Consider the following 14,014-nt stretch of genomic DNA (forward strand, 5'->3'; position numbering starts at 1 on the left):
AACGTCAGAAATTTTCTAAGTACCGAAAACTTCTGAAAGTTTTCTAAGTACCGAATTCATCGGAATTTTTCTAAGTACCGAAGACTTCTGAGTCTTTTCAAAGTACCGAAATCGACAGAATTTTTCTAAGTACCAAAATCAACAGAATTTTTCTCAGTACCGAAATCGGCAGAATTTTTCTAAGTACCGAAAACGTCAGAAATTTTCTAAGTATCGAAAACTTCTGAATGTTTTCTAAGTACCGAAATCGTCAGAATTTTTCTAAGTACCGAAAAGATCAGAAATTTTCTAAATACCGAAAAGGTCAGAAATTTTCCAAGTACCGAAATCGTCAGAATTTTCTAAGTACCGAAATCACCAGAATTTTTCTAAGTACCGAAATTGTCAGAATTTTTCTAAGTACCGATAACGTCAGAAATTTTCTAAGTACCGAATACTTCTGAATGTTTTCTAAGTACCGAAAAAGGCAGAAATTTTCTAAGTACCGAAATCGTCTGAATTTTCTAAGTACCGAAATCGACGGAATTTTTCTAACTACCGAAATCAACAGAATTTTTCAAAGTACCGAAATCAACAGAATATTTCTAAGTTCCGAAATCACCAGAATTTTTCTAAGTACTGAAATCATCTGAATTTTTCTAAGTACCGATAACGTCAGAAATTTTCTAAGTACCGAAAACTTCTGAATGTTTTCTAAGTTCCGAAAAAGGCAGAAATATTCTATGAACCGAAATCGTCGGAATTTTTCTAAGTACCGAAATCGTCTGAATTTTTCTAAGTACCGAAATCGTCAGAAATTTTCTAAGTACCGAAAACTTCTGAATATTTTCAAAGTACCGAAAACGTCAGAAATTTTCTAAGTATCGAAAACTTCTGAATGTTTTCTAAGTACCGAAATCGTCAGAATTTTTCTAAGTACCGAAAAGATCAGAAATTTTCTAAATACCGAAAAGGTCAGAAATTTTCCAAGTACCGAAAACGTCTGAAATTTTCAAAGTACCGAAAAGGTCAGAAATTTTCCAAGTACCGAAATCGTCAGAATTTTCTAAGTACCGAAATCGTCGGAATGTTTTCTAAGTACCGAAATCGACAGAATTTTTCTAAGTACCGAAATCACCAGAATTTTTCTAAGTACCGAAATCGACAGAATATTTCTAAGTACCAAAATCAACAGAATTTTTCTAAGTACCGAAATCAACTGAATTTTTCTCAGTCCCGAAATCGGCAGAATTTTTCTAAGTACCGAAAAGGTCAGAAATTTTCCAAGTACCGAAATCGTCAGAATTTTCGAAGTACCGAAATCGTCGGAATGTTTTCTAAGTACCGAAAACGTCTGAAATTTTCAAAGTACCGAAAAAGGCTGAAATTTTCCAAGTACCGAAATCAATAGAATTTTTCTAAGTACCGAAATCGACAGAATTTTTCTAAATAAGTACCGATAATGTCAGAAATTTTCTAAGTACCGAAAACTTCTGAAAGTTTTCTAAGTACCGAAAAAAGCAGAAATTTTCTAAGCACCGAATTCGTCGGAATTTTTCTAAGTACCGAAATCATCCGAATTTTTCTAAGTACCGAAAACGTCAGAAATTTTCTAAGTACCGAAAACTTCTGAAAGTTTTCTAAGTACCGAAAAAGGCAGAAATTTTCTAAGCACTGAATTCGTCGGAATTTTTCTAAGTACCGAAGACTTCTGAGTCTTTTCAAAGTACCGAAATCGACGGAATTTTTCTAAGTACCAAAATCAACAGAATTTTTCTAAGTACAGAAATCGACAGAATTTTTCTAAGTACCGAAATCAACAGAATTTTTCTCAGTACCGAAATCGGCAGAATTTTTCTAAGTACCGAAAACGTCAGAAATTTTCTAAGTATCGAAAACTTCTGAATGTTTTCTAAGTACCGAAATCGTCAGAATTTTTCTAAGTACCGAAAAGATCAGAAATTTTCTAAATACCGAGAAGGTCAGAAATTTTCCAAGTACCGAAATCGTCAGAATTTTCTAAGTATCGAAATCGTCGGAATGTTTTCTAAGTACTGAAAAAGGCAGAAATTTTCTAAGTACCGAAAAAGGCAGAAATTTTCTAAGTACCGAAATCGTCTGAATTTTCTAAGTACCGAAATCAACAGAATTTTTCAAAGTACCGAAATCAACAGAATATTTCTAAGTTCCGAAATCACCAGAATTTTTCTAAGTACTGAAACCATCAGAATTTTTCTAAGTACCGAAAACGTCAGAAATTTTCTAAGTATCGAAAACTTCTGAATGTTTTCTAAGAACCGATATCGTCAGAAATTTTCTAAGTACCGAAAAGGTCAGAAATTTTCTAAGTACCGAAAAGGTGAGAAATTTTCCAAGTACCGAAATCGTCAAAATTTTCTAAGTACCGAAATCGTCGGAATGTTTTCTAAGTACCTAAATCGACAGAATTTTTCTCAGTACCGAAATCAACAGAATTTTTCTAAGTACCGAAATCGGCAGAGTTTTTCTAAGTATCGAAAACGTCAGAAATTTTCAAAATACCGAAAAGGTCAGAAATTTTCTAAGTACCGAAAAGGTCAGAAATTTTCTAAGTACCGAAATTTTCAGAATTTTTCTAAGTACCGAAATCGTCGGAATTTTTCTAAGTACCGAAATTGTCAGAATGTTTCTAAGTTCCGAAATCGTCAGAACTTTCTAAGTACCGAAATCGTCGGAATTTTTCTAAGTACCGAAATCGTCTGAATTTTTCTAAGTTCCGAAATCGTCAGAAATTTTCTAAGTACCGAAGACTTCTGAGTCATTTCAAAGTTCAGAAATCGACAGAATTTTTCTAGGTACCGAAATCAACAGAATTTTTCTCAGTACCGAAATCGACAGAATTTTTCTAAGTACCAAAATCAACAGAATTTTTCTCAGTACCGAAATCGGCAGAATTTTTCTAAGTACCGAAAACGTCAGAAATTTTCTAAGTATCGAAAACTTCTGAATGTTTTCTAAGTACCGAAATCGTCAGAATTTTTCTAAGTACCGAAAAGATCAGAAATTTTCTAAATACCGAAAAGGTCAGAAATTTTCCAAGTACCGAAATCGTCAGAATTTTCTAAGTATCGAAATCGTCGGAATGTTTTCTAAGTACTGAAAAAGGCAGAAATTTTCTAAGTACCGAAAAAGGCAGAAATTTTCTAAGTACCGAAATCAACAGAATTTTTCTAAGTACCGAAATCACCAGAATTTTTCTAAGTACCGAAATTGTCAGAATTTTTCTAAGTACCGATAACGTCAGAAATTTTCTAAGTACCGAATACTTCTGAATGTTTTCTAAGTACCGAAAAAGGCAGAAATTTTCTAAGTACCGAAATCGTCTGAATTTTCTAAGTACCGAAATCGACGGAATTTTTCTAACTACCGAAATCAACAGAATTTTTCAAAGTACCGAAATCAACAGAATATTTCTAAGTTCCGAAATCACCAGAATTTTTCTAAGTACTGAAATCATCTGAATTTTTCTAAGTACCGATAACGTCAGAAATTTTCTAAGTACCGAAAACTTCTGAATGTTTTCTAAGTTCCGAAAAAGGCAGAAATATTCTATGAACCGAAATCGTCGGAATTTTTCTAAGTACCGAAATCGTCTGAATTTTTCTAAGTATCGAAATCGTCAGAAATTTTCTAAGTACCGAAAACTTCTGAATCTTTTCAAAGTACCGAAAACGTCAGAAATTTTCTAAGTATCGAAAACTTCTGAATGTTTTCTAAGTACCGAAATCGTCAGAATTTTTCTAAGTACTGAAAAGATCAGAAATTTTCTAAATTCCGAAAAGGTCAGAAATTTTCCAAGTACCGAAAACGTCTGAAATTTTCAAAGTACCGAAAATGTCAGAAATTTTCCAAGTACCGAAATCGTCAGAATTTTTCTAAGTACCGAAATCGTCGGAATTTTTCTAAGTACCGAAATTGTCAGAATGTTTCTAAGTTCCGAAATCGTCAGAACTTTCTAAGTACCGAAATCGTCGGAATTTTTCTAAGTACCGAAATCGTCTGAATTTTTCTAAGTTCCGAAATCGTCAGAAATTTTCTAAGTACCGAAGACTTCTGAGTCATTTCAAAGTTCAGAAATCGACAGAATTTTTCTAGGTACCGAAATCAACAGAATTTTTCTCAGTACCGAAATCGACAGAATTTTTCTAAGTACCAAAATCAACAGAATTTTTCTCAGTACCGAAATCGGCAGAATTTTTCTAAGTACCGAAAACGTCAGAAATTTTCTAAGTATCGAAAACTTCTGAATGTTTTCTAAGTACCGAAATCGTCAGAATTTTTCTAAGTACCGAAAAGATCAGAAATTTTCTAAATACCGAAAAGGTCAGAAATTTTCCAAGTACCGAAATCGTCAGAATTTTCTAAGTATCGAAATCGTCGGAATGTTTTCTAAGTACTGAAAAAGGCAGAAATTTTCTAAGTACCGAAAAAGGCAGAAATTTTCTAAGTACCGAAATCAACAGAATTTTTCTAAGTACCGAAATCACCAGAATTTTTCTAAGTACCGAAATTGTCAGAATTTTTCTAAGTACCGATAACGTCAGAAATTTTCTAAGTACCGAATACTTCTGAATGTTTTCTAAGTACCGAAAAAGGCAGAAATTTTCTAAGTACCGAAATCGTCTGAATTTTCTAAGTACCGAAATCGACGGAATTTTTCTAACTACCGAAATCAACAGAATTTTTCAAAGTACCGAAATCAACAGAATATTTCTAAGTTCCGAAATCACCAGAATTTTTCTAAGTACTGAAATCATCTGAATTTTTCTAAGTACCGATAACGTCAGAAATTTTCTAAGTACCGAAAACTTCTGAATGTTTTCTAAGTTCCGAAAAAGGCAGAAATATTCTATGAACCGAAATCGTCGGAATTTTTCTAAGTACCGAAATCGTCTGAATTTTTCTAAGTATCGAAATCGTCAGAAATTTTCTAAGTACCGAAAACTTCTGAATCTTTTCAAAGTACCGAAAACGTCAGAAATTTTCTAAGTATCGAAAACTTCTGAATGTTTTCTAAGTACCGAAATCGTCAGAATTTTTCTAAGTACTGAAAAGATCAGAAATTTTCTAAATTCCGAAAAGGTCAGAAATTTTCCAAGTACCGAAAACGTCTGAAATTTTCAAAGTACCGAAAAGGTCAGAAATTTTCCAAGTACCGAAATCGTCAGAATTTTCTAAGTACCGAAATCGTCGGAATGTTTTCTAAGTACCGAAATCGACAGAATTTTTCTAAGTACCGAAATCACCAGAATTTTTCTAAGTACCGAAATCGACAGAATATTTCTAAGTACCAAAATCAACAGAATTTTTCTAAGTACCGAAATCAACTGAATTTTTCTCAGTCCCGAAATCGGCAGAATTTTTCTAAGTACCGAAAACGTCAGAAATTTTCTAAGTATCGAAAACTTCTGAATGTTTTCTAAGTACCGAAATCGTCAGAATTTTTCTAAGTACCGAAAAGATCAGAAATTTTCTAAATACCGAGAAGGTCAGAAATTTTCCAAGTACCGAAATCGTCAGAATTTTCTAAGTATCGAAATCGTCGGAATGTTTTCTAAGTACTGAAAAAGGCAGAAATTTTCTAAGTACCGAAAAAGGCAGAAATTTTCTAAGTACCGAAATCGTCTGAATTTTCTAAGTACCGAAATCGACGGAATTTTTCTAAGTACCGAAATCAACAGAATTTTTCAAAGTACCGAAATCAACAGAATATTTCTAAGTTCCGAAATCACCAGAATTTTTCTAAGTACTGAAACCATCAGAATTTTTCTAAGTACCGAAAACGTCAGAAATTTTCTAAGTATCGAAAACTTCTGAATGTTTTCTAAGAACCGATATCGTCAGAAATTTTCTAAGTACCGAAAAGGTCAGAAATTTTCTAAGTACCGAAATCGTCGGAATGTTTTCTAAGTACCTAAATCGACAGAATTTTTCTCAGTACCGAAATCAACAGAATTTTTCTAAGTACCGAAATCGGCAGAGTTTTTCTAAGTATCGAAAACGTCAGAAATTTTCAAAATACCGAAAAGGTCAGAAATTTTCTAAGTACCGAAAAGGTCAGAAATTTTCTAAGTACCGAAATCAACAGAATATTTCTAAGTTCTGAAATCACCAGAATTTTTCTAAGTACTGAAATCATCTGAATTTTTCTAAGTACCGATAACGTCAGAAATTTTCTAAGTACCGAAAACTTCAGAATGTTTTCTAAGTACCGAAAAAGGCAGAAATATTCTATGAACCGAAATCGTCGGAATTTTTCTAAGTTCCGAAATCGTCAGAAATTTTCTAAGTATCGAAAACTTCTGAATGTTTTCTAAGTACCGAAATCGTCAGAATTTTTCTAAGTACTGAAAAGATCAGAAATTTTCTAAATTCCGAAAAGGTCAGAAATTTTCCAAGTACCGAAAACGTCTGAAATTTTCAAAGTACCGAAAAGGTCAGAAATTTTCCAAGTACCGAAATCGTCAGAATTTTTCTAAGTACCGAAATCGTCGGAATTTTTCTAAGTACCGAAATTGTCAGAATGTTTCTAAGTTCCGAAATCGTCAGAACTTTCTAAGTACCGAAATCGTCGGAATTTTTCTAAGTACCGAAATCGTCTGAATTTTTCTAAGTTCCGAAATCGTCAGAAATTTTCTAAGTACCGAAGACTTCTGAGTCATTTCAAAGTTCAGAAATCGACAGAATTTTTCTAGGTACCGAAATCAAAAGAATTTTTCTCAGTACCGAAATCGACAGAATTTTTCTAAGTACCAAAATCAACAGAATTTTTCTCAGTACCGAAATCGGCAGAATTTTTCTAAGTACCGAAAACGTCAGAAATTTTCTAAGTATCGAAAACTTCTGAATGTTTTCTAAGTACCGAAATCGTCAGAATTTTTCTAAGTACCGAAAAGATCAGAAATTTTCTAAATACCGAAAAGGTCAGAAATTTTCCAAGTACCGAAATCGTCAGAATTTTCTAAGTATCGAAATCGTCGGAATGTTTTCTAAGTACTGAAAAAGGCAGAAATTTTCTAAGTACCGAAAAAGGCAGAAATTTTCTAAGTACCGAAATCAACAGAATTTTTCTAAGTACCGAAATCACCAGAATTTTTCTAAGTACCGAAATTGTCAGAATTTTTCTAAGTACCGATAACGTCAGAAATTTTCTAAGTACCGAATACTTCTGAATGTTTTCTAAGTACCGAAAAAGGCAGAAATTTTCTAAGTTCCGAAATCGTCTGAATTTTCTAAGTACCGAAATCGACGGAATTTTTCTAACTACCGAAATCAACAGAATTTTTCAAAGTACCGAAATCAACAGAATATTTCTAAGTTCCGAAATCACCAGAATTTTTCTAAGTACTGAAATCATCTGAATTTTTCTAAGTACCGATAACGTCAGAAATTTTCTAAGTACCGAAAACTTCTGAATGTTTTCTAAGTTCCGAAAAAGGCAGAAATATTCTATGAACCGAAATCGTCGGAATTTTTCTAAGTACCGAAATCGTCTGAATTTTTCTAAGTATCGAAATCGTCAGAAATTTTCTAAGTACCGAAAACTTCTGAATCTTTTCAAAGTACCGAAAACGTCAGAAATTTTCTAAGTATCGAAAACTTCTGAATGTTTTCTAAGTACCGAAATCGTCAGAATTTTTCTAAGTACTGAAAAGATCAGAAATTTTCTAAATTCCGAAAAGGTCAGAAATTTTCCAAGTACCGAAAACGTCTGAAATTTTCAAAGTACCGAAAAGGTCAGAAATTTTCCAAGTACCGAAATCGTCAGAATTTTCTAAGTACCGAAATCGTCGGAATGTTTTCTAAGTACCGAAATCGACAGAATTTTTCTAAGTACCGAAATCAACTGAATTTTTCTCAGTCCCGAAATCGGCAGAATTTTTCTAAGTACCGAAAAGGTCAGAAATTTTCCAAGTACCGAAATCGTCAGAATTTTCGAAGTACCGAAATCGTCGGAATGTTTTCTAAGTACCGAAAACGTCTGAAATTTTCAAAGTACAGAAATCGACAGAATTTTTCTAAGTACCGAAATCAACAGAATTTTTCTCAGTACCGAAATCGGCAGAATTTTTCTAAGTACCGAAAACGTCAGAAATTTTCTAAGTATCGAAAACTTCTGAATGTTTTCTAAGTACCGAAATCGTCAGAATTTTTCTAAGTACCGAAAAGATCAGAAATTTTCTAAATACCGAGAAGGTCAGAAATTTTCCAAGTACCGAAATCGTCAGAATTTTCTAAGTATCGAAATCGTCGGAATGTTTTCTAAGTACTGAAAAAGGCAGAAATTTTCTAAGTACCGAAAAAGGCAGAAATTTTCTAAGTACCGAAATCGTCTGAATTTTCTAAGTACCGAAATCGACGGAATTTTTCTAAGTACCGAAATCAACAGAATTTTTCAAAGTACCGAAATCAACAGAATATTTCTAAGTTCCGAAATCACCAGAATTTTTCTAAGTACTGAAACCATCAGAATTTTTCTAAGTACCGAAAACGTCAGAAATTTTCTAAGTATCGAAAACTTCTGAATGTTTTCTAAGAACCGATATCGTCAGAAATTTTCTAAGTACCGAAAAGGTCAGAAATTTTCTAAGTACCGAAATCGTCGGAATGTTTTCTAAGTACCTAAATCGACAGAATTTTTCTCAGTACCGAAATCAACAGAATTTTTCTAAGTACCGAAATCGGCAGAGTTTTTCTAAGTATCGAAAACGTCAGAAATTTTCAAAATACCGAAAAGGTCAGAAATTTTCTAAGTACCGAAAAGGTCAGAAATTTTCTAAGTACCGAAATCAACAGAATATTTCTAAGTTCCGAAATCACCAGAATTTTTCTAAGTACTGAAATCATCTGAATTTTTCTAAGTACCGATAACGTCAGAAATTTTCTAAGTACCGAAAACTTCAGAATGTTTTCTAAGTACCGAAAAAGGCAGAAATATTCTATGAACCGAAATCGTCGGAATTTTTCTAAGTTCCGAAATCGTCAGAAATTTTCTAAGTACCGAAAACTTCTGAATCTTTTCAAAGTACCGAAAACGTCAGAAATTTTCTAAGTATCGAAAACTTCTGAATGTTTTCTAAGTACCGAAATCGTCAGAATTTTTCTAAGTACCGAAAAGATCAGAAATTTTCTAAATACCGAAAAGGTCAGAAATTTTCCAAGTACCGAAATCGTCAGAATTTTCTAAGTATCGAAATCGTCGGAATGTTTTCTAAGTACTGAAAAAGGCAGAAATTTTCTAAGTACCGAAAAAGGCAGAAATTTTCTAAGTACCGAAATCAACAGAATTTTTCTAAGTACCGAAATCACCAGAATTTTTCTAAGTACCGAAATTGTCAGAATTTTTCTAAGTACCGATAACGTCAGAAATTTTCTAAGTACCGAATACTTCTGAATGTTTTCTAAGTACCGAAAAAGGGAGAAATTTTCTAAGTACCGAAATCGTCTGAATTTTCTAAGTACCGAAATCGACGGAATTTTTCTAACTACCGAAATCAACAGAATTTTTCAAAGTACCGAAATCAACAGAATATTTCTAAGTTCCGAAATCACCAGAATTTTTCTAAGTACTGAAATCATCTGAATTTTTCCAAGTACCGATAACGTCAGAAATTTTCTAAGTACCGAAAACTTCTGAATGTTTTCTAAGTTCCGAAAAAGGCAGAAATATTCTATGAACCGAAATCGTCGGAATTTTTCTAAGTACCGAAATCGTCGGAATTTTTCTAAGTACCGAAATCGTCAGAAATTTTCTAAGTACCGAAAACTTCTGAATCTTTTCAAAGTACCGAAAACGTCAGAAATTTTCTAAGTATCGAAAACTTCTGAATGTTTTCTAAGTACCGAAATCGTCAGAATTTTTCTAAGTACCGAAAAGATCAGAAATTTTCTAAATACCGAAAAGGTCAGAAATTTTCCAAGTACCGAAAACGTCTGAAATTTTCAAAGTACCGAAAAGGTCAGAAATTTTCCAAGTACCGAAATCGTCAGAATTTTCTAAGTACTGAAATCGTCGGAATGTTTTCTAAGTACCGAAATCGACAGAATTTTTCTAAGTACCGAAATCACCAGAATTTTTCTAAGTACCGAAATCGACAGAATATTTCTAAGTACCAAAATCAACAGAATTTTTCTAAGTACCGAAATCAACTGAATTTTTCTCAGTCCCGAAATCGGCAGAATTTTTCTAAGTACCGAAAAGGTCAGAAATTTTCCAAGTACCGAAATCGTCAGAATTTTCGAAGTACCGAAATCGTCGGAATATTTTCTAAGTACCGAAAACGTCTGAAATTTTCAAAGTACCGAAAAAGGCTGAAATTTTATAAGTACCGAAATCAATAGAATTTTTCTAAGTACCGAAATCGACAGAATTTTTCTAAATAAGTACCGATAATGTCAGAAATTTTCTAAGTACCGAAAACTTCAGAAAGTTTTCTAAGTACCGAAAAAGGCAGAAATTTTCCAAGCACCGAATTCGTCGGAATTTTTCTAAGTACCGAAATCATCCGAATTTTTCTAAGTACCGAAAACGTCAGAAATTTTCTAAGTACCGAAAACTTCTGAAAGTTTTCTAAGTACCGAAAAAGGCAGAAATTTTCTAAGCACCGAATTCGTCGGAATTTTTCTAAGTACCGAAGACTTCTGAGTCTTTTCAAAGTACCGAAATCGACAGAATTTTTCTAAGTACCAAAATCAACAGAATTTTTCTAAGTACAGAAATCGACAGAATTTTTCTAAGTACCGAAATCAACAGAATTTTTCTCAGTACCGAAATCGGCAGAATTTTTCTAAGTACCGAAAACGTCAGAAATTTTCTAAGTATCGAAAACTTCTGAATGTTTTCTAAGTACCGAAATCGTCAGAATTTTTCTAAGTACCGAAAAGATCAGAAATTTTCTAAATACCGAGAAGGTCAGAAATTTTCCAAGTACCGAAATCGTCAGAATTTTCTAAGTATCGAAATCGTCGGAATGTTTTCTAAGTACTGAAAAAGGCAGAAATTTTCTAAGTACCGAAAAAGGCAGAAATTTTCTAAGTACCGAAATCAACAGAATTTTTCTAAGTACCGAAATCACCAGAATTTTCTAAGTACCGAAATTGTCAGAATTTTTCTAAGTACCGATAACGTCAGAAATTTTCTAAGTACCGAATACTTCTGAATGTTTTCTAAGTACCGAAAAAGGCAGAAATTTTCTAAGTACCGAAATCGTCTGAATTTTCTAAGTACCGAAATCGACGGAATTTTTCTAAGTACCGAAATCAACAGAATTTTTCAAAGTACCGAAATCAACAGAATATATCACCAACTGAAATATTCTGTGATGATTTCCGAAATCACCAGAATTTTTCTAAGTACTGAAATCATCTGAATTTTTCTAAGTACCGATAACGTCAGAAATTTTCTAAGTACCGAAAACTTCTGAATGTTTTCTAAGTACCGAAAAAGGCAGAAATATTCTATGAACCGAAATCGTCGGAATTTTTCTAAGTACCGAAATCGTCGGAATTTTTCTAAGTACCGAAATCGTCAGAAATTTTCTAAGTACCGAAAACTTCTGAATCTTTTCAAAGTACCGAAAACGTCAGAAATTTTCTAAGTATCGAAAACTTCTGAATGTTTTCTAAGTACCGAAATCGTCAGAATTTTTCTAAGTACCGAAAAGATCAGAAATTTTCTAAATACCGAAAAGGTCAGAAATTTTCCAAGTACCGAAAACGTCTGAAATTTTCAAAGTACCGAAAAGGTCAGAAATTTTCCAAGTACCGAAATCGTCAGAATTTTCTAAGTACTGAAATCGTCGGAATGTTTTCTAAGTACCGAAATCGACAGAATTTTTCTAAGTACCGAAATCACCAGAATTTTTCTAAGTACCGAAATCGACAGAATATTTCTAAGTACCAAAATCAACAGAATTTTTCTAAGTACCGAAATCAACTGAATTTTTCTCAGTCCCGAAATCGGCAGAATTTTTCTAAGTACCGAAAAGGTCAGAAATTTTCCAAGTACCGAAATCGTCAGAATTTTCGAAGTACCGAAATCGTCGGAATATTTTCTAAGTACCGAAAACGTCTGAAATTTTCAAAGTACCGAAAAAGGCTGAAATTTTATAAGTACCGAAATCAATAGAATTTTTCTAAGTACCGAAATCGACAGAATTTTTCTAAATAAGTACCGATAATGTCAGAAATTTTCTAAGTACCGAAAACTTCAGAAAGTTTTCTAAGTACCGAAAAAGGCAGAAATTTTCCAAGCACCGAATTCGTCGGAATTTTTCTAAGTACCGAAATCATCCGAATTTTTCTAAGTACCGAAAACGTCAGAAATTTTCTAAGTACCGAAAACTTCTGAAAGTTTTCTAAGTACCGAAAAAGGCAGAAATTTTCTAAGCACCGAATTCGTCGGAATTTTTCTAAGTACCGAAGACTTCTGAGTCTTTTCAAAGTACCGAAATCGACAGAATTTTTCTAAGTACCAAAATCAACAGAATTTTTCTAAGTACAGAAATCGACAGAATTTTTCTAAGTACCGAAATCAACAGAATTTTTCTCAGTACCGAAATCGGCAGAATTTTTCTAAGTACCGAAAACGTCAGAAATTTTCTAAGTATCGAAAACTTCTGAATGTTTTCTAAGTACCGAAATCGTCAGAATTTTTCTAAGTACCGAAAAGATCAGAAATTTTCTAAATACCGAGAAGGTCAGAAATTTTCCAAGTACCGAAATCGTCAGAATTTTCTAAGTATCGAAATCGTCGGAATGTTTTCTAAGTACTGAAAAAGGCAGAAATTTTCTAAGTACCGAAAAAGGCAGAAATTTTCTAAGTACCGAAATCAACAGAATTTTTCTAAGTACCGAAATCACCAGAATTTTCTAAGTACCGAAATTGTCAGAATTTTTCTAAGTACCGATAACGTCAGAAATTTTCTAAGTACCGAATACTTCTGAATGTTTTCTAAGTACCGAAAAAGGCAGAAATTTTCTAAGTACCGAAATCGTCTGAATTTTCTAAGTACCGAAATCGACGGAATTTTTCTAAGTACCGAAATCAACAGAATTTTTCAAAGTACCGAAATCAACAGAATATATCACCAACTGAAATATTCTGTGATGATTTCCGAAATCACCAGAATTTTTCTAAGTACTGAAATCATCTGAATTTTTCTAAGTACCGATAACGTCAGAAATTTTCTAAGTACCGAAAACTTCTGAATGTTTTCTAAGTACCGAAAAAGGCAGAAATATTCTATGAACCGAAATCGTCGGAATTTTTCTAAGTACCGAAATCGTCGGAATTTTTCTAAGTACCGAAATCGTCAGAAATTTTCTAAGTACCGAAAACTTCTGAATCTTTTCAAAGTACCGAAAACGTCAGAAATTTTCTAAGTATCGAAAACTTCTGAATGTTTTCTAAGTACCGAAATCGTCAGAATTTTTCTAAGTACCGAAAAGATCAGAAATTTTCTAAATACCGAAAAGGTCAGAAATTTTCCAAGTACCGAAAACGTCTGAAATTTTCAAAGTAACGAAAAGGTCAGAAATTTTCCAAGTACCGAAATCGTCAGAATTTTCTAAGTACCGAAATCGTCGGAATGTTTTCTAAGTACCGAAATCGACAGAATTTTTCTAAGTTCCGAAATCACCAGAATTTTTCTAAGTACCGAAATCGACAGAATTTTTCTAAGTACCAAAATCAACAGAATTTTTCTAAGTACCGAAATCAACTGAATTTTTCTCAGTCCCGAAATCGGCAGAATTTTTCTAAGTACCGAAAAGGTCAGAAAATTTCCAAGTACCGAAATCGTCAGAATTTTCGAAGTACCGAAATCGTCGGAATGTTTTCTAAGTACCGAAAACGTCTGAAATTTTCAAAGTACCGAAAAAGGCTGAAATTTTCTAAGTACCGAAATCAATAGAATTTTTCTAAGTACCGAAATCGACAGAATTTTTCTAAATAAGTACCGATAATGTCAGAAATTTTCTAAGTACCGAAAACTTC

The sequence above is a fragment of the Parasteatoda tepidariorum genome, chromosome 5 (genome assembly GCF_982258835.1).
Source record: "Parasteatoda tepidariorum strain Cologne lab strain chromosome 5, Ptep-v5.0, whole genome shotgun sequence".
Taxonomy (NCBI): domain Eukaryota; kingdom Metazoa; phylum Arthropoda; class Arachnida; order Araneae; family Theridiidae; genus Parasteatoda; species Parasteatoda tepidariorum.